This window comes from Oreochromis aureus, linkage group 19 (genome assembly GCF_013358895.1).
Source record: "Oreochromis aureus strain Israel breed Guangdong linkage group 19, ZZ_aureus, whole genome shotgun sequence".
Taxonomy (NCBI): domain Eukaryota; kingdom Metazoa; phylum Chordata; class Actinopteri; order Cichliformes; family Cichlidae; genus Oreochromis; species Oreochromis aureus.
The window spans coordinates 7,267,932-7,294,184 of NC_052960.1; the positions used below are offsets into that span (position 1 = coordinate 7,267,932).

The 26,253-nt window shown below is 38.7% G+C and overlaps 1 protein-coding gene across 2 annotated transcripts in view; it reads right to left on the reverse strand.

The window, feature by feature from the left end:
• LOC116334017 (leucine-rich repeat and fibronectin type-III domain-containing protein 2) overlaps nucleotides 1–26,253 on the reverse strand; it is a 142,564-nt gene that overhangs the window by 18,387 nt on the left and 97,924 nt on the right. The window lies entirely within an intron of this gene.

Below are 26,253 nucleotides of genomic sequence, written 5' to 3' on the forward strand. Positions count from 1 at the left end.
GCAAATCTTGACAAAATGAAGGTCTTTAGATTCAGTTATCAGTGCCTGTACATCTTGGGGTTTTTTGTTGTTGACAAAATGTCTCAAAATATAAATTTTCAACATTTGTGTAATTATATTACTATTATTTAATGAGTCTTACTTCTCAAGATCAATGCACAAATTGTCTGACCTTCACTAAGCAGAATGATGTGTGCAGATTTTGACCCTTGAAGAGTTTACATTAATCTGCATTAATATAATTGCATCTGCAATCTGCAGTTGAACTTAGAGATTCCTGCCGCTGTCATGCGATTCAGTATGATCATCAGGCTCAGTCTTGACTCTGTGAATTCCAAGATGGCAGCAGCATGTCTCCTTGTTGAATGTCTGCTTTGAATTTTAGGTTGTTGTTTTTTTCCTTCTACTATCTTAAATGGATTTTAGTTTTTCTAACAAGCTTTTTAAGAGTATTTTAAACTATTCTGTAAATTCTTGGAAAATGTTTTTGGGGACCTCTGCTGCTACCAGAAGTTGTCTGCACCACACCAGGGCCTGTGCTGTTTTCTGAGGCCATCTCACTGCACCGGGTCCTGTTCTGCTGGCTGGGGCCATCTGCACCACACCAGGGCCTTTACTGCTGTGTAATCAATTACTGTAAATGTACATGTTATCAGGAAATGATCAGACAGCAGAGGGTTTTCAGGAAACACTGTTAAATGTTCAGTTTCTATTTCATATGTTAAAACAAGATCTAGAGTGTGATTAAAGTGGTGGGTGGGTTCTTTTACATTTTGAGAGAAGCCAATTGAGTCTAATAACAGATTAAATGCCATGTTGACACTGTCATTTTTAGCATCTACATGGATGTTAAAATCACCCACAATAATTATTTTATCTGAGCTGAGCACTAAATCAGATAAAAAGTCTGAGAAATCAGACAGAAACTCTGTAAGGCCCAGGTGGACAATAGATGATAACAAGTAAGACTGGTTTCTGAGTTTTACAGCTGGGGTGGACAGGGGTAAGCATCAGGCTTTCAAATGAATTAAAAGTCTGTCTTGGTCTTTCGTTAATTAATAGGCTGGTGTGGAAAAATTGCTGCCACACCGCCCCTCCGCCTGTGCTGCGATTTCTGGTAGTTAGAATGACTCGGGGGTGTGGATTCATTTAAACTAACATAATCATCCTGCTGCAACCAGGTTTCTGTAAGGCAGAGTACATCGATTTGTTGATCAATTAAGTCATGTACTAACAGAGACTTGGAAGAGAGCGACCTAATATTTAATAATCCACAATGTTTTACTCTTTGGTTCAGATGTGGATACTGTATTGTTCTTTCTTTTTTTTTTTTTTATGTTTAAATTGTTTTTGCTGGTTTTAGTTTGTTTTTGTCTGTTTGGGAGCTGACACAGTCTCAATGGAGATGGGTTTTGGGGGGTAGCAGGAGGAGAGAAGCTGCAGAGAGGCGTGTAAGACTGCAACTCTGCTTCCTGGTCCCAAATCTGGATAGTCATATTTTGGGGGTTTAATAAATTTGTCCATATTTCTAGAAATGAGAGCTGCTCCATCCAAAGTGGGATGGATGCCGTCTCTCCCTAACAAGACCAGGTTTCCTCCAGAAGCTTTGCCAATTATCTATGAAGCCCACATCATTTCTGGGACAACACTCAGACAGCAATTTAAGGAGAAATGCAGCTAAACAGGTCACTCCTGGTCTGATTGGGGAGGGATTAGAGAAAACTACAGAGTCAACATTGTTTTGGCAAAGTTACACACTGATTCGATATTGATTTCAGTGACCTCCGATTGGCGTAACTGGGTGTCATTACTGCCGGTGTGAATTATGATTTTACTGAATTTACTTTTACCCTTATGTGGTGGCGCGAATGAGGAATAACCGGGGACGGTAACTAAGATGTTGACAACGCCACCTGGGGAGGGAGTTACAACCCAGGAAAGATATCTCTAGCCAATGTAAGTGTTACACTGGCAACCAAAGCCCACAGACTCGTTATTAACGGCAATCGTGAGGCAGGTGAATTTTACAAATCAAGGTTTATTAAGAACTACTAAAAACATAGAATTATAAAATCAAAAAGGCACCTAAGGTAGCAGGGTTGAGACGGCAAAATAGTTAATTAAAACGACCAGACTCCCTACCAGGATGCTACCCTAAAAACAATCACAACATGATAAAGAGCAACTAAACAAAATGGTGGAGACCGGCCACTTGAGGAGGCAACCTACAGGGAGGAGTGCCCAAGGGCGCCACCAATATCTCACCCATGTGATTTCACTGCAGACCTCACTCACACTAAACGGTGCAATCTACCTATGCCCGGTGTGTACACTTGCATGCATCGGGAGGATTCCACCTCATGTGCCTAGCCCCTCAACAAGCGGCCACACCTCCACTAAAGCAATAAAAGAAAGCGTAAAACGTTAAACAGATTAGTAAAAGATCTACATAAAACAAATACACCCCAAATTACTGTTTTTATATAAAAGCATTGCGTAACAAACAAAACAGCATATGACAAGACAGCAGTAGTATAGTGCAAGCCAGCAACAAAAGAGGGAAACAGTTGTCAAAGTCCACCCTACTATGCCACGTTATGATGAACACAAGAGTCCCACTTACCACTCTCTAAAGGGCAATACTAAACTGAGTAACTTTCCTGTAGAGATCTGCAGCGCTTAACTGCCTAATGCCACCTTGGATGGACAAGACTACCAAATGACTCCTTCTGGTAGTGAAGCGCAGCTGTTTCTTATAAGCCTGCTAATTGTCAACTGGGAAGGTGTGGATGTTAGTGGTGCGTTTGTGGACATCATGTAAAATCCTACCCCAGAATCTACTTCACTACACTTAGCCAGCAGTTTTAAATTTCCTTCAATGTCGCCTGCTCTGGCCCCTGGAAGACAATTGACTATGGTTGCCGGTGTCTCTAGCTTCACATGTCTGAGAACAGAATCACCAATTACCAGAGTTTGACCCCCGACGGGTGTGTCGCCGAGTGGGGAAAAACGGTTAGACACATGTATGAATTTGAGGAATGGACCCAAAATGCAGACACAAAGGAACGTGAAAGAAAATTTTAATATTAACAGAAAGCAAGCTGTTTATTAAGGCTGGTAAAATAGGCAGAACCAGCTTCCAGTTTGGATTCGGGAGACAGACACCATCTCTACTTTTAAGATTAGGCTTCAAACTTTCCTTTTTGCTAAAGCATATAGTTAGGGCAGGATCAGGTGACCCTGAATCCTCCCTTAGTTGTGCTGCAGTGGACGTAGGCTGATGGGGGATTCCCATGATGCACTGAGGTTTTTCCTTTCCAGTCACCTTTCTCACTCACTATGTGTTAATAGACCTCTCTGCACTGAATCATGCTTGTTATTAATCCACAGCATGTCTTTATCCTGTCTTCCTTCTCTCACCCCAACCAATCACAGCAGATGGCCCCGCCCCTCCCTGAGCCTGGTTCTGCTGGAGGTTTCTTCCTGTTAAAAGGGAGTTTTTCCTTCGCACTGTCGCCAAAGTGCTTGCTCATAGGTGGTCATATGATTGTTGGGTTTTTCCTCTGTATCTATTATTGTGCGATCTACTGTACAATATAAAGCGCCTTGAGGCGATTGTTGTTGTGATTTGGTGCTATATAAATAAAATTGAATTTAATTGAATTAAAAGATTACAAAACAAAAGGCAGAAGTGAAGCTAAACAATAACCTAACCTGGGGACAAACCATGAAACCTGACATGGATACAAACATACCTGGAACATGGAAACGTGGCACCAAAGACAACAGATGACCTGACACTGAACAAATGAGGACAGGACTTACAGTGGCTTGCAAAAGTATTCGGCCCCCTTGAACTTTTCCACATTTTGTCACATTACTGCCACAAACATGAATCAATTTTATTGGAATTCCACGTGAAAGACCAACACAAAGTGGTGTACACGTGAGAAGTGGAACGAAAATCATACATGATTCCAAACATTTTTTACAAATAAATAACTGAAAAGGGGCTGTGCCTAATTATTCAGCCCCTGAGTCAATACTTTGTAGAACCACCTTTTGCTGAAATTGGATTCCATTAAAATTGATTCATGTTTGTAGCAGTAATGTGACAAAATGTGGAAAAGCGGACGAATACTTTTGCAAGCCATTGTAAGTACACAGAGAGACAATGAGGGGATGAGGAACAGCTGGGACAAATCAGACCTAACAAGACAAGGGAAACAAAACTAGACTCACTGCATATAGGACAAGGACTTTCACAATAAAACAGACATCACAAGGGTAATCTAATAAACAAATGAACTTAGCTAACCTAAAGAACTTATAAATAAACATCGACATCCAAACAAACTAAAACTTAAAATGCTGGGTCAACAGACCCAGGAAAGTGACAGTAAAATCATTTATTATACACATTATACTTATTTTCTTAAATTGCTTATCTATTATCTGTATTTTCACCTGAGGGTCTAAGGGTGCTGCTCTTCTTTTCATGACAAATTAGGACATGTTTATGATAACACACTGACAATATCAGGCCAATTTTGGCATTACTCCATCAGTGAACAGCATGCCCATGCTAACTTAAACTAGACCAGCAAGCTAACCACATGTGTATTAAGTGTTACTTAAGAATAGGAACCAAACAAATTAACGGAACGAAATTAACTGTAACAGCAGTTTGCAAAACACTGTGACACTTCTCAAGTGTTCCTACCTCAAATACAGCGAGTGTTGCTGTGTTTTGTTGTTAAATGGACGAGGAGAGCCCGTGGCTGGTGAGAGGATGCGCATTTCGTCAGTGGAACATAGAACGACGTCTGTGATTGGTCAACACGTGAGTAACGCTGCATCTGATTGTTCGAAAGCCTCAACCAAAGATCTGCTGGTCACGGCAAGATACAAACCGCCGGAGCTCTGAGTGAACGGCACATCCGGGACCTTCAGCACTCAGCAGAGATTTGTCTTGACGTATGTATTTACCTTTGATATCCATGACTCGGCGCACATTTAGCAAGGTAAGGTTGTATGTTTAACAAGCTAATTAACGCTAGTTAAACGGAATTAAAACAATACACAATCGATTTGAACAAACTGTGTAATGAATGATGATGAATGCTAAAAAATTACTTAAGATTTATCTTCAACAATAGATATTAGAAGTTAAATTTAACTGTTTTAAATTTCCACCGGAGTTAAAGGGACCTGCGACCTTGCACGTGCTCTGCATCTGCAACTGCACAGACAGTCAGTCTAAGCTCTCTTTTTAAGTGTAGCTAACTGCAACACACTTTTTTTTCAACACAAGATATGTTTGGGGGATTTAAATGTTAATAATAATGTTTTCGTATTTAGCACAAACCAATAGGTCTGGGTCTCTGGCCCAGCGTTTCTGACGTTATTCTAAGGTTTTGAGTTTCTTATGTTTAGTGGTGGGTTAGTTGAGTTTGGCTTAACGTTATTAACATTGTTTTAAGGAGTTTATGTTAGGGTTGTATATTACAACGTTTGTATTTTCATGCCATTTTTCCTGTTTTATTTTGAAAGAGTCTGTTGTGTTCAGTTCATTAATCTCACTACCCTGTTGTGTCAATAGAATCATTTGTGCCAGCTACTTCCCTGCTCTCCTTCCATCCTGTCTCAACCTCCAACAGGAAAGTAGAAGTCCTCATATGGTAGGACCAGTGATTGTAGTGTGTGTGTTACACTGTCCTCATATTGTTTTAAGCTGTGAAGGACATGAGTGTGTTTCAGTTGCCTTCCTCATGTGGTAGGACCAACAACTCTAGTGTGTCTTACACTGTCCTCATATTGTTTTAAGCTGTGAAGGACATGAGTGTGTTTAAGTAGAAGTCCTCATATGGTAGGACCAGTGATTGTAGTGTGTGTTACACTGTCCTCATATTGTTTTAAGCTGTGAAGGACATGAGTGTGTTTAAGAAGAAGTCCTCATATGGTAGGACCAGTGATTGTAGTGTGTGTGTTACACTGTCCTCATATTGTTTTAAGCTGTGAAGGACATGAGTGTGTTTAAGTAGAAGTCCTCATATGGTAGGACCAGTGATTGTAGTGTGTGTGTTACACTGTCCTCATATTGTTTTAAGCTGTGAAGGAGATGAGTGTGTTTCAGTTGCCTTCCTCATGTGCTTGGACCAACAACTCTAGTGTGTGTTACACTGTCCTCATATTGTTGGTAGCAGAACTGTACAGTGTTAAGTTTCTTTAGAATCTGGTATAAGGAAGTCAGATCCTTCTGTAATAATGTTCACTGATACAAATATGATCTGTAGTTGATCATCTAGTCGGGATTTATACTAGAGAATGTTTCTGACGTTATATTGTTGTCTTTTGTTGCAGACACCAAGTGCTGAGGTCCTGTCTCAGCCTCAAACAGACCAATTGGTGAGTGACATACCCACTTCATTCTTCCAACAGGTTACACATCATGTTTTTGTATTTGGTATCAAGTATATGTGCCAGTTGGGTCTAGTGCATAAATGAAATGCACTTTGATTATATTAAAACAATCAGTTTGAGGAAAGGTTTCCCAAAATCAACATTAGCATTAGGAGAAAGTAATTGTCTGTAACATTTGTTAGTCCAAACTTTCCTTAAAGCATCAGCGTGATCTTTATTCTGACTACATTTGATATTTTTGTCCTTTTACACATGTTTTTGTCCATTTAACCTCCCGCTGATCAGTTTACATGATTTAATTTCTGGGGAAATAGATGGCTTTACATCAGTGTTGGGTCTAGAGCTTTTATTGACAACAGCAGGAGAAGTTAGAAGTCAGGAACATGAACTCTACATGTGTTCAGTCGTCATGTCCTCATATTGTTTTAAGCTGTGAAGGACATGAGTGTGTTTAAGTAGAAGTCCTCATATGGTAGGACCAGTGATTGTAGTGTGTGTGTTACACTGTCCTCATATTGTTTTAAGCTGTGAAGGACATGAGTGTGTTTCAGTTGCCTTCCTCATGTGCTTGGACCAACAACTCTAGTGTGTGTTACACTGTCCTCATATTGTTGGTAGCAGAACTGTACAGTGTTAAGTTTCTTTAGAATCTGGTATAAGGAAGTCAGATCCTTCTGTAATAATGTTCACTGATACAAATATGATCTGTAGTTGATCATCTAGTCGGGATTTATACTAGAGAATGTTTCTGACGTTATATTGTTGTCTTTTGTTGCAGACACCAAGTGCTGAGGTCCTGTCTCAGCCTCATACAGACCAATTGGTGAGTGACATACCCACTTCATTCTTCCAACAGGTTACACATCATGTTTTTGTATTTGGTATCAAGTATATGTGCCAGTTGGGCCTAGTGCATAAATGAAATGCACTTTGATTATATTAAAACAATCAGTTTGAGGAAAGGTTTCCCAAAATCAACATTAGCATTAGGAGAAAGTAATTGTCTGTAACATTTGTTAGTCCAAACTTTCCCTTAAAGCATCAGCTTGATCTTTATTCTGACTACATTTGATATTTTTGTCCTTTTACACATGTTTTTGTCCATTTAACCTCCCGCTGATCAGTTTACATGATTTAATTTCTGGGGAAATAGATGGCTTTACATCAGTGTTGGGTTTAGAGCTTTTATTGACAACAGCAGGAGAAGTTAGAAGTCAGGAACATGAACTCTACATGTGTTCAGTCGTCATGTCCTCATATTGTTTTAAGCTGTGAAGGACATGAGTGTGTTTAAGAAGAAGTCCTCATATGGTAGGACCAGTGATTGTAGTGTGTGTTACACTGTCCTCATATTGTTTTAAGCTGTGAAGGACATGAGTGTGTTTAAGAAGAAGTCCTCATATGGTAGGACCAGTGGTTGTAGTGTGTGTTACACTGTCCTCATATTGTTTTAAGCTGTGAATGACATGAATGTGTTTTGTAGCCTTTCTCAATTGGTAGAACCAACAACTCTAGTTTGTGTTACATTGCTCCTTTAAAGTGCTCCAGTAGAAAGCAAGGTTTAAGAACATTTTGTATTCACATTATAAACTATAAACTAGAATATTTTCTATCTTCTACCTCAGTTTTCACTAGTGTCTTTGACTCTATTGGTCCCTGTATTGTGGAAATGATAAATATTTCTCTTCATACTGGCTCAGTTTCCAGCTTCTTTAAAAAGCTGTTGTTGAGCCAATATTAAAGAAACTTTACCCAGATCCATGCCTCCCTAACGATTACAGGCCAATATCCAAATTGTCTTTTGTACCAAAGATTTTGGAACAAACTGGAGGACAACAACTTAACTATTTCCTGGAGAAAAATGCTGCTATGGACGTTTTCCAGTCTGGTTTTCGTAAATTGCACTCTACAGAAGCGGCTTTGCTTTAAGTGTTTAGTGACATCTTGATGGCAGCAGACTCTGGAGAGTACACAGATCTGGTCCTGTTGGGTCTGCTTTTGATACTGTAGGTCACAGCATCATGATAACCAGACTCAAGAACCTGTTTGGGATTACTGGTATTGTTTCAAATTGTTCATGTCATATTTGTCTGGGAGATCTTTTACTGTTCGTATGAACCAAGTGATGATCAACAGTTTTGCCTTGTGAGGTACCTCAGGGATCTGTCCTGTGTCCAATTCTCGTTTTGCTTTTACATATTCCCCCTAGGCCAAAATATTAGGCGCTACAATAATATCTCCTACTATCTCTATGCTGATGACATTCAGTTATACTGTTCTTTAAAGTCTCTTAGTTTCATAAATTGTCTAGTTTAAGTAATTGCCTGACAGAAATTATGCAATTGTTAAATGACAGCTTCCTCCAGCTAAACTCTGATAAAACAGAAACTCCTTTAAAACTCCTTTAAAGCATCAGCTTGATCTTTATTCCTACTAAATTTGATATTTTTGTGTTTTTGTGTTACATTGTCCTCACATTGTTTTAAGCTGTGAAGGACATGAATGTGTTTTTGTAGCCTTTCTCAATTGGTAGAACCAACAACTCTAGTTTGTGTTACATTGCTCCTTTAAAGTGCTCCAGTAGAAAGCAAGGTTTAAGAACATTTTGTATTCACATTATAAACTATAAACTAGAATATTTTCTATCTTTTCTTGCATTCACATTAAGATATTTTCTTTTGTTTCCATTTATGACAGCTGGGAAGGTGAGAAGCAAGTGGACAAATGATGAAGTAAAGGTTGCTGCAAAGTACCAGGTAAAAGGAATGTGACTGCTGCTTCCAAGCAGAGCCGGCAGCTCTGAAAGGCAGAGACTGGGTTGCCATAAAGTACTACATCCACAACAGGATCATAGCATTAAAAGAAAGATGCAGGAAAAAAAAGAAACAACCAAAAGAGATACTTTGTTGCTTCCACAGTTATGTCAGTATTGTAGTTTTCTGTATTGCATTGTTCTTACTCATAAATCTGTGGTTTATGCTGGGTGCTTTTGCAATTAAATGATAAGAAAGGCAGATAATGTTCCACGTTTTTATTCACATGAACATTCACTACAAAATGAATTAATGCATTACAATAATAAGACGACTTAAAAAGTAGACTGACCACATTTGACCTATGTCTTTTTTAAGTCTCTACACAGCTCATATTTACTGTTTTATTAACACATAAATGTCTGATATTTCTGTCAGAAGTTACCCGACTGGTGAGCATCCATGCCTATTATATTGTAATCTCAAAAGGAGCCAAGCTAAAAATACAGAACCTACCCCTACCTGGTCCTTATAAGTCATGTATACTTGAAAATTATGTGTTTCCATGGGCTTCACAATTCACCTAAACATGAAATATCAGTGTGTGACCTTATGGTACTCATAACTCACATAAACCTGACAGTGTCCTCACAAGTAGCATTAAATTCAGGTTTGACCAAAATTTCACCCTAGCCAAAATCTCAACAGATGGGCGTGTTCCTGGAAGCATGGGTCAAACTTTGTGTGATTCCCATGCCTCTAGGACCTTCAGAAAGGCACGTTCCCATTTGTCACATTTTTGTCATAGGTCCTGATATTTCACGAAAACACGTATGTGTGTGTGTGTGTGTGTGTGTGGTGGTCCTACTGTACCCAGTCCAGAAGTTGGGGCCTATTAATTAAAGTAGCTGGTTGGGTTTGCAGTTGACAATTTCTGAAAGCTGGTGATGATGACACCACATTACACTGACAAATAAACAATGTGTAAAAGCTGGTTGTTTTCTATGGGAAAGCATATAATTCCACATAACATTGCTCAGCCATGGAATAGGGTCATGATCATTTCATGTTTTTTTCTGTGAGACTAGGGTGTTCCCCTTCTATTGTATAGTATATTCTTGGCACTGTCCTTCAGACACTGTGAAAAAAAATCTTGGCCAGTGGTCTCCCTGGACACTCCGTCAACCCCCCCCAAAAGAAAAAAAATTCAAAAGAATCTCAGAAGGAATAGAACCAGCTCACTCGCTCTCTTATCAGAGGCTGCCAGATGCCAGCCCACAACACCATCCCACACACAGCCTGAAGGTGCACCACAACATGGAGCCATTGCAGTGGGGAGTGAGAATGAGGGGGAGAGTGAGATACAGTAGAGAGGAGGGTGGAAAAGGAAGAAAGAGATGTATAGCCTAGGAACATTCAGAAGGAAAAGTGGATCACGGTGCGGAGGAGGGTCGACTGGAGCAGAGGGAGTCCGGGCAAAAGAACTTATAGAGACCGATCGCCTTTTTCCCCTGCTGTGCCCGATAGGCTAAAGACCAAAGAAAGGAGAGAAACAACTGTAGATATGCTCTGTTACCATGAAAAAGAGAGAAAAATGTGTTTTATGATGGTTCCCACGTAAGCTTTGTGGCAACGGTAAAGATGATGCAAATCACTTGTGAGTAACAGCCTCTATCCATCACCCTTGTTACAGCTCCAATGTATAGCACAACCCCAGCGGCAAAGCCACTGAAGCTCACATTGTATGCAAAAGCCTACAGGCTGTCTTTTACTGTGGGTGGAAGATTTTCTTAATTTTACATGTGGAAGGCAGAAAACCTTTTACCAGAGTGAGACACACTGTTTGATCAAGCCATCTGTGATTAGATTTTGACAGGCTGCTCAAAGTGTGCTGGTTGACAGCCTCAAAATTCAATTTTATTTCACTTTCTCATGTGCTCCGCTTAAAGACTACCATCTATGGTGACATTCAGATGCACACACAAACAGACACGCTGATGCACACACTCATGCACACGATGGCTGGCAGCTGTTCAGTGCCTTAACTTCTTTTTCAAGCCACCAGAAAAAGCTGATTACTGGCACCAGTCGTCCTCCAACCAAACGGCAGAGAGCTAGCAGAGTATGAGAGCAGAACATTTAAGTTTAAGAGGAAGACAGAGAAAGACAGGAACATACAAGAAGCTGTCATGGAAAGCACTGAGCCTTGTATAAATACATAATTCGAGCATGCCAGGTGAAAGAGAGACAGAGGCAGCTTAATGTGGATGTTTTAAAGGGTTAAAGCAACACTGTCAAATGTCAAAGAATAGAACTGGTTGAACCTGATTAATGATGGTTGATTAATGGTGAATAGCTTATATAACAAAAAAAGTGAAATTGTCCATGACAAGCTAAGGTGCTACTTAGCAAAGTATAAAGTACTTAAAGGCATCGTAAGAGTGGCAATCATATGGCTATTTAGGATAATACATGCTATACATTAGAAAATGCTTCAAGTCTCAGGTCCCCATTTTCATTACTTTGGGTGTGTGAATGGACTGTAGATTGTAGATTGCACCCAACATAGTTTTTGTAGTGGTAGCTTATCTGCTTCAAGGTTTGATGTGTGAATACTTGGTTGTAATGACTGTTTTGATTCTATTAGATTGAAGCAGTCTGGTCAATGTTCTCTGACATCTTGCATAAAAAAGGTACTGAATATTTTCTCATTTCCACGCCACTTTCTGTAAGCCTTACAGATGGCTGTGCAGGAACCAACCCTTCTGGAACCAACAACCATGCCAACAACCATGCCACCAAGTCACTCATTAAATAACATGTTTTCTCCATTCTGATGTTCAGTTTGAACTTTAGCAGGTGCACTTGACCTACATGCTTAAATACACCTAGTTGGTGCCATATGATTGGCTGGTGAAACAGATAAGTGGCAAGTCAGTATGTATTTGTTCATTCTTTAACAATGTACTCTGGGCATAAACATATTTGTTTTCCATTTTCTAGTTCTGTACAGTGAGCTTTGGCATGGAAAGGGGGGTGGATATAGCGGTGAGTCTCAGTACTTTAGCTACTTTAGCTTCCTCTCAAAGACATGCGTGTGGTTCGGTTAGCTGGTAGCCACAGACGTGAAGGTGAGCATGAATTCTTCCTCGTCGTTATGTGTTGGCCCTGCAACAAATTCCAGTCTGTACTTTGCCTGTTAATCTTGAGGACCATTAGGATTTGTATTTAACAAAATCCTGTAGACTGATAAGATAATTCATTTTTAAAACAAGTCTGAAACATGACAAAAATAACAAAATGTAACGCCCTGAAAACTTTGCAATTGCACTACAGAGTGATCTCCTTTTAAATCAGTGTATTAAGATTACTATGCCACAACTCTTAAGGTATTCTTTTTTTCTAATAAGATGAAATATTGTGTGCGTCAGTCTGGGGACCCAGCTTTTGAAAGTAGAAGGAAGAGCATAACATAGCCAGGGTAATTTGTTGCTGCAAAAGCGAAACTGAACAGGTGATGTTTTGCTATGTCTGAGTTTGGGGATTTAGACTGTGTTGCCCACAAAGTCAAATGTTTTTTGTTTTTTTTTCTCATACAAAATCTTCCAGCAGCTGTAAAGTCTGAAATGATCAGAAATTAACTCAGACATTCCAATCATACACTGATATGAACAAGTATATTGACATTATTAACTACTATTGGCCAATTGACAAATAATGTAGCACTTGCTAGACTCAGTGGCCCGTGTAATTTGTTATTTAACATCAGTTGCAAGTTTTATTTTCCATTGTTTGATCTCTGAAGTCCGAGTTATCATCAATGCTGCCTCCATCCCTAGTCCTTACCCTAAGGATTGAGTGCAGGGTTCAAATTGGGGTCATCACTGACATTGGCTTAGATCTCATAGGGTTACCTTATCTGACCTAGTGACCTCACAGTAAGGGAAGTGGAAACTTTACTTATTTTGGCTGACCTGCTCAAACAATGCAAGCACATGAAATGTCTAGACAGTCAGAGGGAAAGTGTTTGCAAGAGGAATTAATGCTGCCATCTGTAATCCAAACTTTACCCAACATGGAAAACTCTAAAGTGCTAAACTCCACCCATCTGCCACTGCAAGAAGGATAAAACAAATACCAAGAACTGTAAGCAAATATAAATTTAACCCAAGCCTATCCTCAGACTGAGAGAAAGCTAATCAGTCTGTTGACAGATATGATACGAGGTGATTAGTCTCCATTTGTGGCTTGCAAACACTCATGCCAGCAAAATATGTGGTTATTCAGAAGACTGTCCATATGGGGAATTGTTATATAATTCATACTGCATGTGTTAAAAAGCTTAAGCTTGCTGAATGAGAGACAAGAGGCTTGAAATAGGGTCCCTCATATACAATGAGTCTACATGTTTGCAAAATGGCTGACAGGTAGAACTCATTGAAGAGAAATATGCCTGGGACAGAGGTACACAACCGGGGGGAGAATATGAAGGGCACAAAAGTAATCAGTCAGCTGTCAGCCAGCTTTTTGTCAAACAGGAACTTGTCTGATGTGAATCTTCTATTGTAGGGAGAATGAAGGATGTTTCAAATGTATTTGAAGATGAGCTGCTAGAATAGATTCCCATCAAATCAAAATAATCTGCATGAGATTCAGAAAGCCAATATTCCTGCTACAATAAAAGGATTAACTTTTGTTTCCTGTTTCTTATTCAATATGTGATTTCCTTTCAAAGTCTGATAAGAGTCCATTTTAATTAGTATCAGCAATAATAAAAGATAATAAAAGAAATCAAAGTGACGTATGATTAAAGCAGGCAGCAATTTGGAGAATCGTCCCTTTGATGTGAGATGCACTTTGCTGCATATTCTGTATAGTGATATAGTGAACGTCCCTGTCACAGATGCTGATGCCTCTTGTTGTCATCTTCCATCAGTGAAGGCTTGTGCGCATATATATCCAAATAAATAAATAAACGGTAGCAGGAAAATTATAGGAGGTTTGAAGATAAATACTTTTCAGAATCTTCCCACCTCTGAACTCTGTGGGCTTTGTGGTGTCACCAGTATATAATCCACTTGTGATACTGGAGGTAGCAAAGGCAGAGGCACAACTCTGCTATTTTTTTAAAAATTTATTTTCTTTTGTTCTGTTGGTGTCATCTGTTAGAGTTAAATTTCTAATTCAGCTCTCCCCACAGTACATTCCCTTCCTCCTGTGTTGCATCACAGCATCAGTTCAGAAAACATGACTGGAAATAACCATTTCAAAATAAAGTCTGGCCTAACAGATTCATAAACTTTTTTTAACGATTGCATTACCATCATAGTTCAAATGGTATAATCCTTTAAGGTCTGACTAATGATAATTCACATACACCATTAGTATCAGTATGAAAATTGTGTTTTAGGACTACAGCCGCAGAGCACATAATGCATGCTGTGGCTCAATAGGCTCGTTGGGATGATTGTGCTGACCATAGACGCCCATTCAGTAAAGTATATTGATTGAAATACAACATTCAAAGCAAGTGTCAGAGAGAGCAGTGTGTGTACTGTCAAACTCAGTCTGGAGGCCTCCTGAAATCCATTTATCGATCCTTGCTGGATGCTCACTGCTTCCTTTGACAAGGTACCCTCAGAAGGATGTCACTGATGCACAGTACTTCAAAAATCCTATACTCCTGCACCACGTAAAGCAGTTTGACTCTAAACTCTAGCTTTTGTATCTTATTGTTCTCTTTTTAAAGGAGTCCTTGAAATGTTTTAACAGTATTAATGATCTGGAACAATTCTTTCTTCACTTTAAAGAGAAAAAATCTTACTAACTTTTAAAATCTTTGCCTACGACATGTCACCTGTGAATTATGTTTGTAGTTAAGTGTTCATGGTGTTTCTTCTCTTCATCCTTTCAGATTTAAATTAGATTCGATTTTCTGTGTTGGTTTATTTCTTGTCCTCAGTGCATTTGAATCTTATAGACTCTGATAACTGTACAATATATTTTCCAGCACTATAAGAGACATCTGGCCTCATACACTAAAGAGGATTTGTCACCAGTTAGTTCTTTTTATTCTGTCTGTCATTTCAATCAGAGACTTTTTGAAAAAGTGCTCAATTTTTCCCACGCACTTGTGAAAACGTGTTCAGGGAGGATAAAAGAAGACCTTGGACTCATGCTTTCCTCTCAAAACATTTCCAAAGCATAAAAATAATGCAGAAACCATGATGCAATGAGAAGCAATGAAACATGTTGGACTACCATATTTCTGTCTACATACTTGTCCACAAAAGCCCTACACTTGATGTTGTACTGAAAGTGAAAGCTAATCACAGAGGGGAGACAGGTGAGGGACAGCACCAGGAAAAAGAAGAAAGTTCACAAAGTGAAACTGCAAATGATTTATAGAGGAAAAAATAATGATACGGTATCACAAAAAAGATGCTCTTTCTTATCAGGATTGAGCACTTCTGCCTTTTGACTCTGTGTTAAACAGGAAAACAACTTTTCTTCCTCTCCAAAGTGAGAAAAACACATCTGACAAAAGCACATGCCCGCTTGTGCAAATTTTAACAGCATTAGCTGAGCTCCGGGGGGTTTCTCACACTGAATAGGGAGTGGGATCAAAAACTTAGCGTTGATTAATTCTCTTCTTTTTCAGAAAATCTTCAATGTGTGCAACAGGTTCGAGCAACAGAGATGGCCTAGTTTCATTCAAAGTTCTTCAGCTGATGGGTGCTGCTGCAGAGGGTTTCATTTGTGGACTGAATCTCATTAATTATCACACGAGATCACATCAATAAAACACAAAGTAATCCCGTGGTAATAAGCAATTACATCAAGCGATAAAGAAATATTCTTGTTGTTGTTCCAGTTGAATGCTGCAATAATAATATTCATCTGCTTTGATCAAGTAAGAAGACCTGCTATATTAAACTAAAACTGGGTTTATAACTTCACCTTGACTGAGCTTCGTGACCCCTGCTGCGACTAAAGGACGAGAAAATAATGTTGGAAACGTTTGGAGATTTTGAATTTTTAACAACATAAATAATAAGTTTAGATCAACTTCCAGCTTGAAATAGTCATAATATACAGAAACTTGGTTCTAAAATATTTACAAAATACCTACCTGTATCATGAAGCACTGCTGCAAACTCCAATTTAGAGGCATGCAGCAATAATTGTGTTAAAGGGTCATTTCAAATGCACTGAAGGGTTTTCCAGGATTAAACTGAAGAACAGTCAGGTCTCTCTGCATCACATTTTTCTGGTTTTAATGACTTCCTTTCAGTGATGATAATTACATCCGTCGTTAAACACAAGAACGCGTTTTGTGCTCTGGATTTTCAAAGGCGTCACTTGAAGCTGCACTTGCCGATGTCTTCATAACGACAATAACAACTACACCAATCAGCCACAATGTGGATGAACTTTATTTCACAAAATTTCAACTTGGAAACTTTATTTTTCATCAACTTTTTTCTGCTTCTGAATTTTAAGAAGCAAAAACCAAAACACTTTAAAAGAAAACACAATTTCTCTTTAATGAGACTGTGTTAAACTCAAGAACACTGGAACTTACATTTCCCATGATACAACTCAATGGTGTATTTCTTGTAAACACTTGTCTTAAAAAGTCATTGGTTCTGGTTTGTTACGCATGCTTTCAATTAAAATGTGATATCTCCAAGACAGCACTGATGCCGCTTAATTATTTATCCAAATTTCACAAAGATCCTCGAACCTAAACATTGAACTGACTTGTGAAAAATGAAAAATTTGAGGTTGACAAATGAGATCTGTGCCTGTAGTCTGATCTCACACATCTTTTTTAATTACCAAAGGTGACATACCAAAACACTCATCAGTAATCTGAATCAGAATATAAAGATGATACTTTGAAATCAACAGATCTTAAAGGAGACATGTTTTCAATTTCACATTTTATTTTTGGACTTTACTATAGTTACTTTGCATGATTCACAAATAGTTTTTATTTGGCCTTGGTTAAGCCCTTCAGTTCATCCCCCTGCCTAAAACAAGCTTTTTTAGCTCCCCTCTAATTTCACTTTACTTTAAAACCAGTTTTCACCTGGTTGCATGCCACAAAAAAAAAAGATTTGAACACCAGGTGGATTTAGTTTCTGTGCTCAAATCGCCACATTAGGGATATTCCCTCTGACAACATCAAACAGATTCAAGGAGGGAAAAAACGTGTATGAAATCAAGCATTTAAAACAGTCTGAAGCCTGACATTTTCCCCTATAATGGCATACACTGATGTCAATATTTGGATAAAGTCTTTCCATGTTTAATAGGAGCAGCAACCATTGTGAGAGGATGTACTGTATTTTGCAGAAAATATGTAAAAGCTTATTAGGTCCACTTTAAAGCAAAACCCCATCAGTAATGCAAACCTTTGAGCTCATTAAATTCATGTTGCTCTGAAACAGACTCAAAGACTTTTATTTTGTTGCACCAGACATGGGCAATGTCGAAGGCGACAGAATGTAGTAATGAAAAGAATGAATAGGGATAAAACAAGTGTTACACCCACCCACAGTCCTCACTAATTTAGTTTCTATTCATCTTCATAAAGCAAAAGACAAGAGCTGTGTGGGTTTGCTGAGTGTTGTTCCTTGATAATTAGATGTGCAATAGTGTTGTGTTGGGCAAAAAAAAAAAAAAAAAAAAAAAAAAAGCATCACAGTCAATCAATTAATCTAGTACTATTGAAAACTAGACTGATGTACCGTATCTGGCAGTGGGGTAACATTACGCTTGTTCAAAATGCATATCAGCTGTTCGTTTGAAGATAATAACACACCCACTAGCAAATTACATCAGAGGGGGGGAAGAAAAAAACTAAGCATGAGAGAACAAATGGCCTGCAAAAAGGACATTTCTTGCAGTGAAGATGCTGTATGCTCTATACTCTATATGTATCTTGATATCTCCTTTGGAAATCATAATGTGGAACATGGGGCAGATCAGAACATTTTCCATGGCGCCAGTGAAGTAGAAAGAGCTTCTAAGCCTGATATAGATACTGTAATTGGTTGATCTCTGGAGTGTAGTAAGGCAGAGAAAATTCTCAAAGCAGAAAAAAAAGAAAAAGGTTAGAAAGAGGAATGCTGCAGCCAATCAATAAGGAGCTGCAAGTAGATATAAACCAAAGTAATTGAAAAGGAGTGGCATGGGTGGTTGTATTGTGTTTTTTTTACTATGTTAATATCGATGATGGGTCATTCAACTTCATAAAGAGTGGTCAGTATCGCATTTGAGCTACTATTGTGGTCTTCTGGAAGTTGGGGGAAAATAGGGTTAGATCTGTATAGAAAATGATTACTTTGCAGAATGGTTTTATAGCAGACCAAGCTAGCAAAAAAAAACCAAACAAAAAAAAAAAAACCCCCAGGCCAACAACAACAAAAAAAGCATATAAAGGATACACAGTAAAGGAGCCCTAAAAGCCATATAAGCAAACATTCACAGCCAATTCCTTGATATGTTTGGAGATTTGAACGCTCTCAGAAGCATCAATGGTTTAATAATTAATCTAAAAACAACAGCAGCTTTGCAGAATTATCGAAAGTGGTTTGTGATAGAAACAATGTGTGTGGCTGAAACGAGGAAAAGGTTTTTCCTTGTCCATTTTAATCACTTACTGCCATTACATTTTCTCAGTTTATGGGAAAGGGTTTCATTTGGTTTGTTTTAAACTCACTCACTCCATGTCTTCAAATCAAGTGATCTTCATACATAAAGAAGAGTTTGTATCTAAACCACAGAATAAAGTTGTGCCACTGTAAGGTCACCATATGGTTATTGAAATTTCACCTGAAAGCTTTGAGCTGAATGTTTTGGCTATCATCACCTGGGCATTTTGAAATCAGACATGATGTGGGAACCCAAGGGACTTTCAAATGGTGAATTTTATCTTATTTTTTTTCAATGGGATTTAGTACTTACAAAACTGAACATGTGAAATAGACTGTCACCTCATAAGGAAAGTATTTACTTAGGATCAAACAAGGAGAACACCAGATTTGCCATAAACTTATCCACACTCACTTGCCACTTCATTAGGTACACTTGTTACTGTTAAGCTGCTTGTTAACAGAAATATTTAATTAGGAAATCTTATGGAAGCAACTCAGTGCATTTAGTTATGTAGACATGGTCAAGAGGACCTGCTGAAGTTCAAACTGAGCAGAATCAGAATGGGAAAGAAAGGTGATTTGAGTGACTTTGAACGTGGCATGGTTGTTACTGCCAGACAAGCTGGTCTAAGCAACTCAGAAAGTGCTGATCTACAATCTTCTTGCCTACAGAACCACCTCTAGGGTTTACAGAGAATTGGCTGTAATAGTGAAAATATCCAGTGAGAAGCAGTTCTCTGGAAATAAAATGCCTTGTTGATCCCAGAGGTCAAAGGAGAATGGTCAGACTCTTTCAAGCTGATGGGAAAGCAACTGAGACTCGGATATACTTATTACTACCAGGGTATGCAGATGAGCATCTTTAACCTCGCAGCATATAAAACCCTGAAGCAGATGGACTCCACCAGTGGAAGGCCGGTCTTTCTTATAACTGAACACTCTTGTCAGTTATAAGAAACGCAGGCTACAAGTTACTCAGGCTCAACAAAATTGGACAACAGAAGATTGGAGAAACATTGTCTAGTCTGTTGAAACTTGATTTTTGCAACAAAATTCAAACTGGTAGGGTCAGAATTTGACATAACGAACATGGATCAGTCCTGTCTTTTCTCAAAGGCTGCTGCTGGTGGTGTAATGGTGTGGGAATATTTTCTTGACATGTGGCGAAGCTCAAAGCTCAGATCATTTCAAATTAGTTTGTTGAGAAAGACCATGAGTTGACTTTACTCAAATGCACTCCACAGTCTTCAGATTTCAATACAATAGAAGTGGCCAGCAAGTGTATATTCAGGCTGTGTTTGCAATGCCAAGAGCCACCGCCTGATGACCATTAAACATGGCCTTATTTATATATAGTCTGTGGTCTAAATAAAACCCTTTATACAGTGGGGTAAGCCACTCTCTTTCTTTTTTTTTTTTAGCTTCGATCAAAAGGCAGTGCAGATTTTTCTTTAACACCTCTAGTTCATTCTGTCTGTAGATTAGTCCAATTTTCATTCAATCTTTTTATCTCTGATTATGCAATAAAATGTAAAAGCATTGCTTGGGGTATAAGAAATCCACTATCTAAGAAAATGTGTCTGCTTCACCCGAAGGATGTTAGATTGTTGAAGTTTCGAACATTGATGTTTGAAGTGAGTTGTGCCACACTAAAAACCAATAGCGACAGTATACTGGATGAGTAATTCAACACAGTTTATATTGTTCTCACTGGAAGTGGATCCCATAGCAACTCCAGCAGCTGACTTCTCCCTCGGTATCTTTGATCACTTTTCTTTCATCTTTTTTGAGCCTGGGACGGGCACAAAATTGCTGCATAGCATGATATATGACATTCCATCTCAGCAGCGTATGAAAAATAAATTAGATTTCCCTACACCATTTCCTGATCACCCCAACCCCCCCTCTCTACCACCAGCCCTCCCTCCTGTCATCACACCTGCCTCTTTCTTCCTGCCCATGCATGTGGCCGCTCAGCTGCAAGACACAAACACTCAGAGTGTGTTCACACCAAGTATGTGAGAGGAGGTTTTTTTTCAAGCTAGAAGCCTTGATTTGTACTTTGAATGGTAGAAGAAAGAGCCAAACATGGACAATTTCCAGGAACTGTAAAATAGGTGTACTGCTTTGGCACTTAGTAGATAGAGTGCATTATTTTACAAGATCAAATTGATTTAAATTTTAATTTTACACACTGATGATGATGAGCACCTGTTTTCATCCATTCAGTACTTCTGTGTAACATCTGTGACTGTAGCAGCAGACGACATTGTATCAGACATGTTTTGAATTTTAGTCTGTGAACAGATTCAATCCTGACAACCTAACTGTGACAAAATCTACTCTGTCATGGCATATCATATTTTCAGGCAGAAATAATGAGTGGTTGGGTTTTCCTAGGGAGCATGGGAAGAAACAGAGGCTTCTTTCTCTAATTTTCAAGAGGATTCATCAAATCAAAGCTCCTTTGATAGGTTGTTTTCCAAACATATTTGCATTTCTTGTAACAAACCACTTAAAACCGTCAATTCACAATAGCAAACAGAGGTTGTTTAAGTCAGCTTAGCTAACTTACATTATAAGAGCATGCCAATCTTAACATGTTAGAGAATAGCAAATAAATCTGACAGACTTTTCTTTTTGTGTGATTTTTATGTTTCAGCGGGCTGTTTTAGTGAGCATTAGATTGTTGACAAACCCAGGTCAGCCACATTTCCCTATGCCTCTTGTATGCTAAGCTAGCAACAAAGAACATGGAAAACATCTACCATTTTAGATGCTACATTTGCTGCTCGCCACTGTTGTGAGTTATCCAAAACGTTAAACTTGCAAAGCAAAGCCTCCTATAAAAAGATAGGAGATATACTCTTAGAGTGCTAAGAAGTGGTGTACAGGGATTAGTAGGCATGTGGATTTGGGTGATGACTGCTTTCTTTCACAATGCACATGTTCACTGGGCTTAAAGTTTATATAGAATATTCATTATAAATTACAGCTTTGAGGTTGTGATACTTAGTGTACATTTGTTCATCTTACTTATCAGATAATTAATTTCCAGCACATTGCAATTAAGACAGGAGAAAATGTAGATGTTATCTAACTATAGCAAGGCTCCAGTAATTTGAAAGTTAACATCTGTAGCATGTGTGCCAACAGTTTCCATTAACATTTCAGTGTTCTTGGAATCCTGGGATGAAGAGGGGAATGAACAGAAACAATGCATGATGGATTTCCAGAGACATTCCAAAGAGGAATGCAATTACTGAGTCAGAGCTTGTCGGCTCCCCTTACTGTTGGTCAAAAATGATTTAACAAGCTTTCACTCAGTGAGGTCTAAAAATATGTCTTCATCTATCTGTGGTTTATCTTCTCAGCCTCAGGAGTTTCCTTTTCACCAAAAAAAAAAAAAGATATTAATGAAAATATGTGACGCACCATCTTCCACGTCACAAAAGACACCTATGAATCATCTTGTACTACTGCACTTTATATTATGGGCATTAATACAATCACATTACACTATATTAAATCCATCCAATCTGAGCCTGTGTTAGATATATAAAAAAGGTGTGTCAGAGCCAAAGTACCAGCTTCAAATGATTTGTAACAGTTTGATTCTTTCAGTGCCAACAAAAACCAGACACAAACCCATTCTCTTCAAGTATTGTATGCTCTAAGCTGGACGTACTTTGGATGAAAACAAATCCCCCGCAGCCCTGAATGTAAGCATTGCTTTGTTTCATTGCAGGGCTTACTAAGACTGAGGCCAAATGGTGAAAGTAATGATCTAAAAATAGAAAGTGAAAATAATTCTGCATGTCTTCTAATATCTCTATTTTTTTTCATGAGCTGAGTGAACCAGAATAAAGCGTCAAAAGCACAAGAGCATCGCATTGAATCTCCTGCATATCATGATGGATTTAAAGTGTGCATCAAGAAAGTAGGACAGCTTTCACAGAGGCTCCAGACTGATGCTCAGTGACATCACTTTCACAGCAGAAGCCTCATTTGGAGGCATTTATAATCATAGAATAGCACCCATAATCATCATCACACTCTGCTGCACCTGCAACCTCTTCATACTTTTAATGTTATATTCAGATGTATAGGTGGAATAAATGGGTCTCTGCATTTAACGACTCATCAGACAGCTACAAATGGTTCATAGTATGCACACTGTCAGTTTTTTCAGTACATTTATAGAATCGCACTGTGCAAGATATTTGCACTTTCGCCTTGTTAAAGTGCTGCATGACTGTAATTAAAAAAAGAAAAAAAGCTCTGTAAGTAAGTAAAAGAAAGGACAAATATGTCCTAAACTGAGAAATGCTTTGAGTTGTCAAATATACAAATACAAACTAAAATGCTATATTAAGAGTATTTAGTCAGTGTATCACTAAACTGTCTAAATGCACTAATTTTCAGTTACGTCCCTGTTCCAAGTCCTTCTAAGTAATCCTTCTCAGTCAGTTGTATAACTGTTTGGGTTGGTCAGGAAGTTAACCTTTAAAGGAATTTAACATTTGGAGAACATTCTTGTGTGATTTTTGAGTAGACTGATACCTACTTGGGCAATAAAAAGCAACCTGGAACACTAACTTTAGCATATATACAAGAAATAAGGCAAAAATAACCCCAACGAAGGCTGAAGAAATTATAGAAACCACTGATATCATAGTCCATGAAACAAAGTACTATTACTATAGATTTAAACAGTTACTTAGTAGCCTATCATAAGTAACACTTTGCTCACAAGCTACAGTGGCTTGCAAAAGTATTTGGCCCCCTTGAACTTTTCCACATTTTGTCACATTACAGCCACAAACATGAATCAATTTTATTGGAATTACACGTGAAAGACCAATACAAAGTGGTGTACACGTGAGAAGTGGAACGAAAATCATACATGATTCCAAACATTTTTTACAAATAAATAACTGCAAAGTGGGGTGTGCGTAATTATTCAGCCCCTGAGTCAATACTTTGTAGAACCACCTTTTTGCTGCAGTTACAGCTGCCAGTCTTTTAGGGTATGTCTCTACCAGCTTTGCACATCTACAGACTGAAATCCTTGCCCATTCTTCTTTGCAAAACAGCTCCAGCTCAGTCAGATTAGATGGACAGCGTTTGTGAACAGCAGTTTTCAGATCTTGCCACAGATTCTCGATTGGATTTAGATCTGGAATTTGACTGGGCCATTCTAACACATGGATATGTTTGGTTTTAAACCATTCCATTGTTGCCCTGGCTTTATGTTTAGGGTCGTTGTCCTGCTGGAAGGTGAACCTCCGCCCCAGTCTCAAGTCTTTTGCTGACTCCAAGAGGTTTTCTTCCAAGATTGCCCTGTATTTGGCTCCATCCATCTTCCCATCAACTCTGACCAGCTTCCCTGTCCCTGCTGAAGAGAAGCACCCCCAGAGCATGATGCTGCCACCACCATATTTGACAGTGGGGATGGTGTGTTCAGAGTGATGTGCAGTGTTAGTTTTCCACCACACATAGCGTTTTGCATTTTGGCCAAAAGTTCCATTTTGGTCTCATCTGACCAGAGCGCCTTCTTCCACATGTTTGCTGTGTCCCCCACATGGCTTGTGGCAAACTGCAAACGGGACTTCTTATGGTTTTCTATTAACAACGGCTTTCTTCTTGCCACTCTTCCTTCCATTTCTGAATGATCGCTTGAACAGTGCTCAGTGGGATGTTCAAGGCTTGGGAAATCTTTTTGTAGCCTAAGCCTGCTTTAAATTTCTCAATAACTTTATCCCTGACCTGTCTGGTGTGTTCTTTGGACTTCATGGTGTTGTTGCTCCCAATATTCTCTTAGACAACCTCTGAGGCCATCACAGAGCAGCTGTATTTGTACTGACATTAGATTACACACAGGTGCACTCTATTTAGTCATTAGCACTCATCAGGCAACGTCTATGGGCAACTGACTGCACTCAGACCAAAGGGGGCTGAATAATTACGCACACCCCACTTTTCAGTTATTTATTTGTAAAAAATGTTTGGAATCATGTATGATTTTCGTTCCACTTCTCACGTGTACACCACTTTGTATTGGTCTTTCACCTGTAATTCCAATAAAATTGATTCATGTTTGTGGCTGTAATGTGACAAAATGTGGGAAAGTTCAAGGGGGCCGAATACTTTTGCAAGCCACTGTATGCTGATTCTTCTCTGAACTATGATAAAAAATCTACCCAATGCTCAAAGCTAACTGCTGACCCCTGACCCAGGAAAACTTTGCATAGTTCCCTTAAGAATTTATTTGTAAAATCAGCATTTTTATTTGATTGTGTTTCAGACTGAACAACTACTAAATATTGACACCAAAAAAAATCCTTTACACCAAATGAACTCCAGAATAACAGTCACTAATTTTTTCAACAAGTCATTATCGTCTTGATTGGCTAATTTTAGCATCTCCCCGTTTGCTGGTGGAGGTCATTTTGAATATTATTGTACTATTACTGGGAAGTTAAGGCTTTGACGCTTGGTATGTGGTGACTGATTGACAGCTGTGATTGACACTTGCTATCCCTCCTGCTCTCCTTGTAGCTTAATCATCTAACATTTGCTCACATGTGAATTCATCTTTGTTTGCATTTCTGTAAGTTATTTTTACTTTAGTCTCACTGCTTCCAATTTGGGACCTTAGCTGGAAAAGCTAAAGTTGGTACAGTCCAAAAACTGCAAATCAGTGTAATCAATTGGTGGGACATGAATACATGAACCTATATAGAGAGTCTGTGGAGGAAACAGCAAGTGGTGTTTATTTTTTCCTATACTAACTGTATAGGCACGATATTGGCATCCTTAACATTGGCTTTCTTAACATTCGTTTCTATGATAATTCCAAGTCTGTCAATCCAAAAATCACTCCAGATAACTCTTTGAGTGATTTGTGCATCACCCTGTAACTCGAATATAAATTTGAACAAGTGGGCACCTCCATCTGCTGATCAAGATTATGTGATAACGCTGAAAGCCCCAGAATAGCTATTGTGTCAACATTGTTCTGTCAGGAGCGGGACTGTCGTAGTTTCACTGGAAACAGACAGTTATTGCCCAATTTTGTATTCATATTTCACAGGGACTTCAGACAAGAAAATAGAGATGAATAGGTAGGTGTGTGACAAAAATGTAACACAGGCAACCTTGAGACTGATTTGGAGCAAAGCTGAATGGTTTCTCCTTTGCTATTGTGAATGTTTCTGTAAAACACTTTAATGAACACACTGCCAATAGGATTGTTTATCTATTGAGTAATTTTGTCAAAGTTCTGCAGGGTCTCGGAAGATATTCAATTGTTTTCAAATGCAGGCTAATAATTTCCTCAGTAGATGTACTCTGACATGCAAAATTGGTGGAATATTTCCCACAATGTATCCAAATAATATCATTTCACT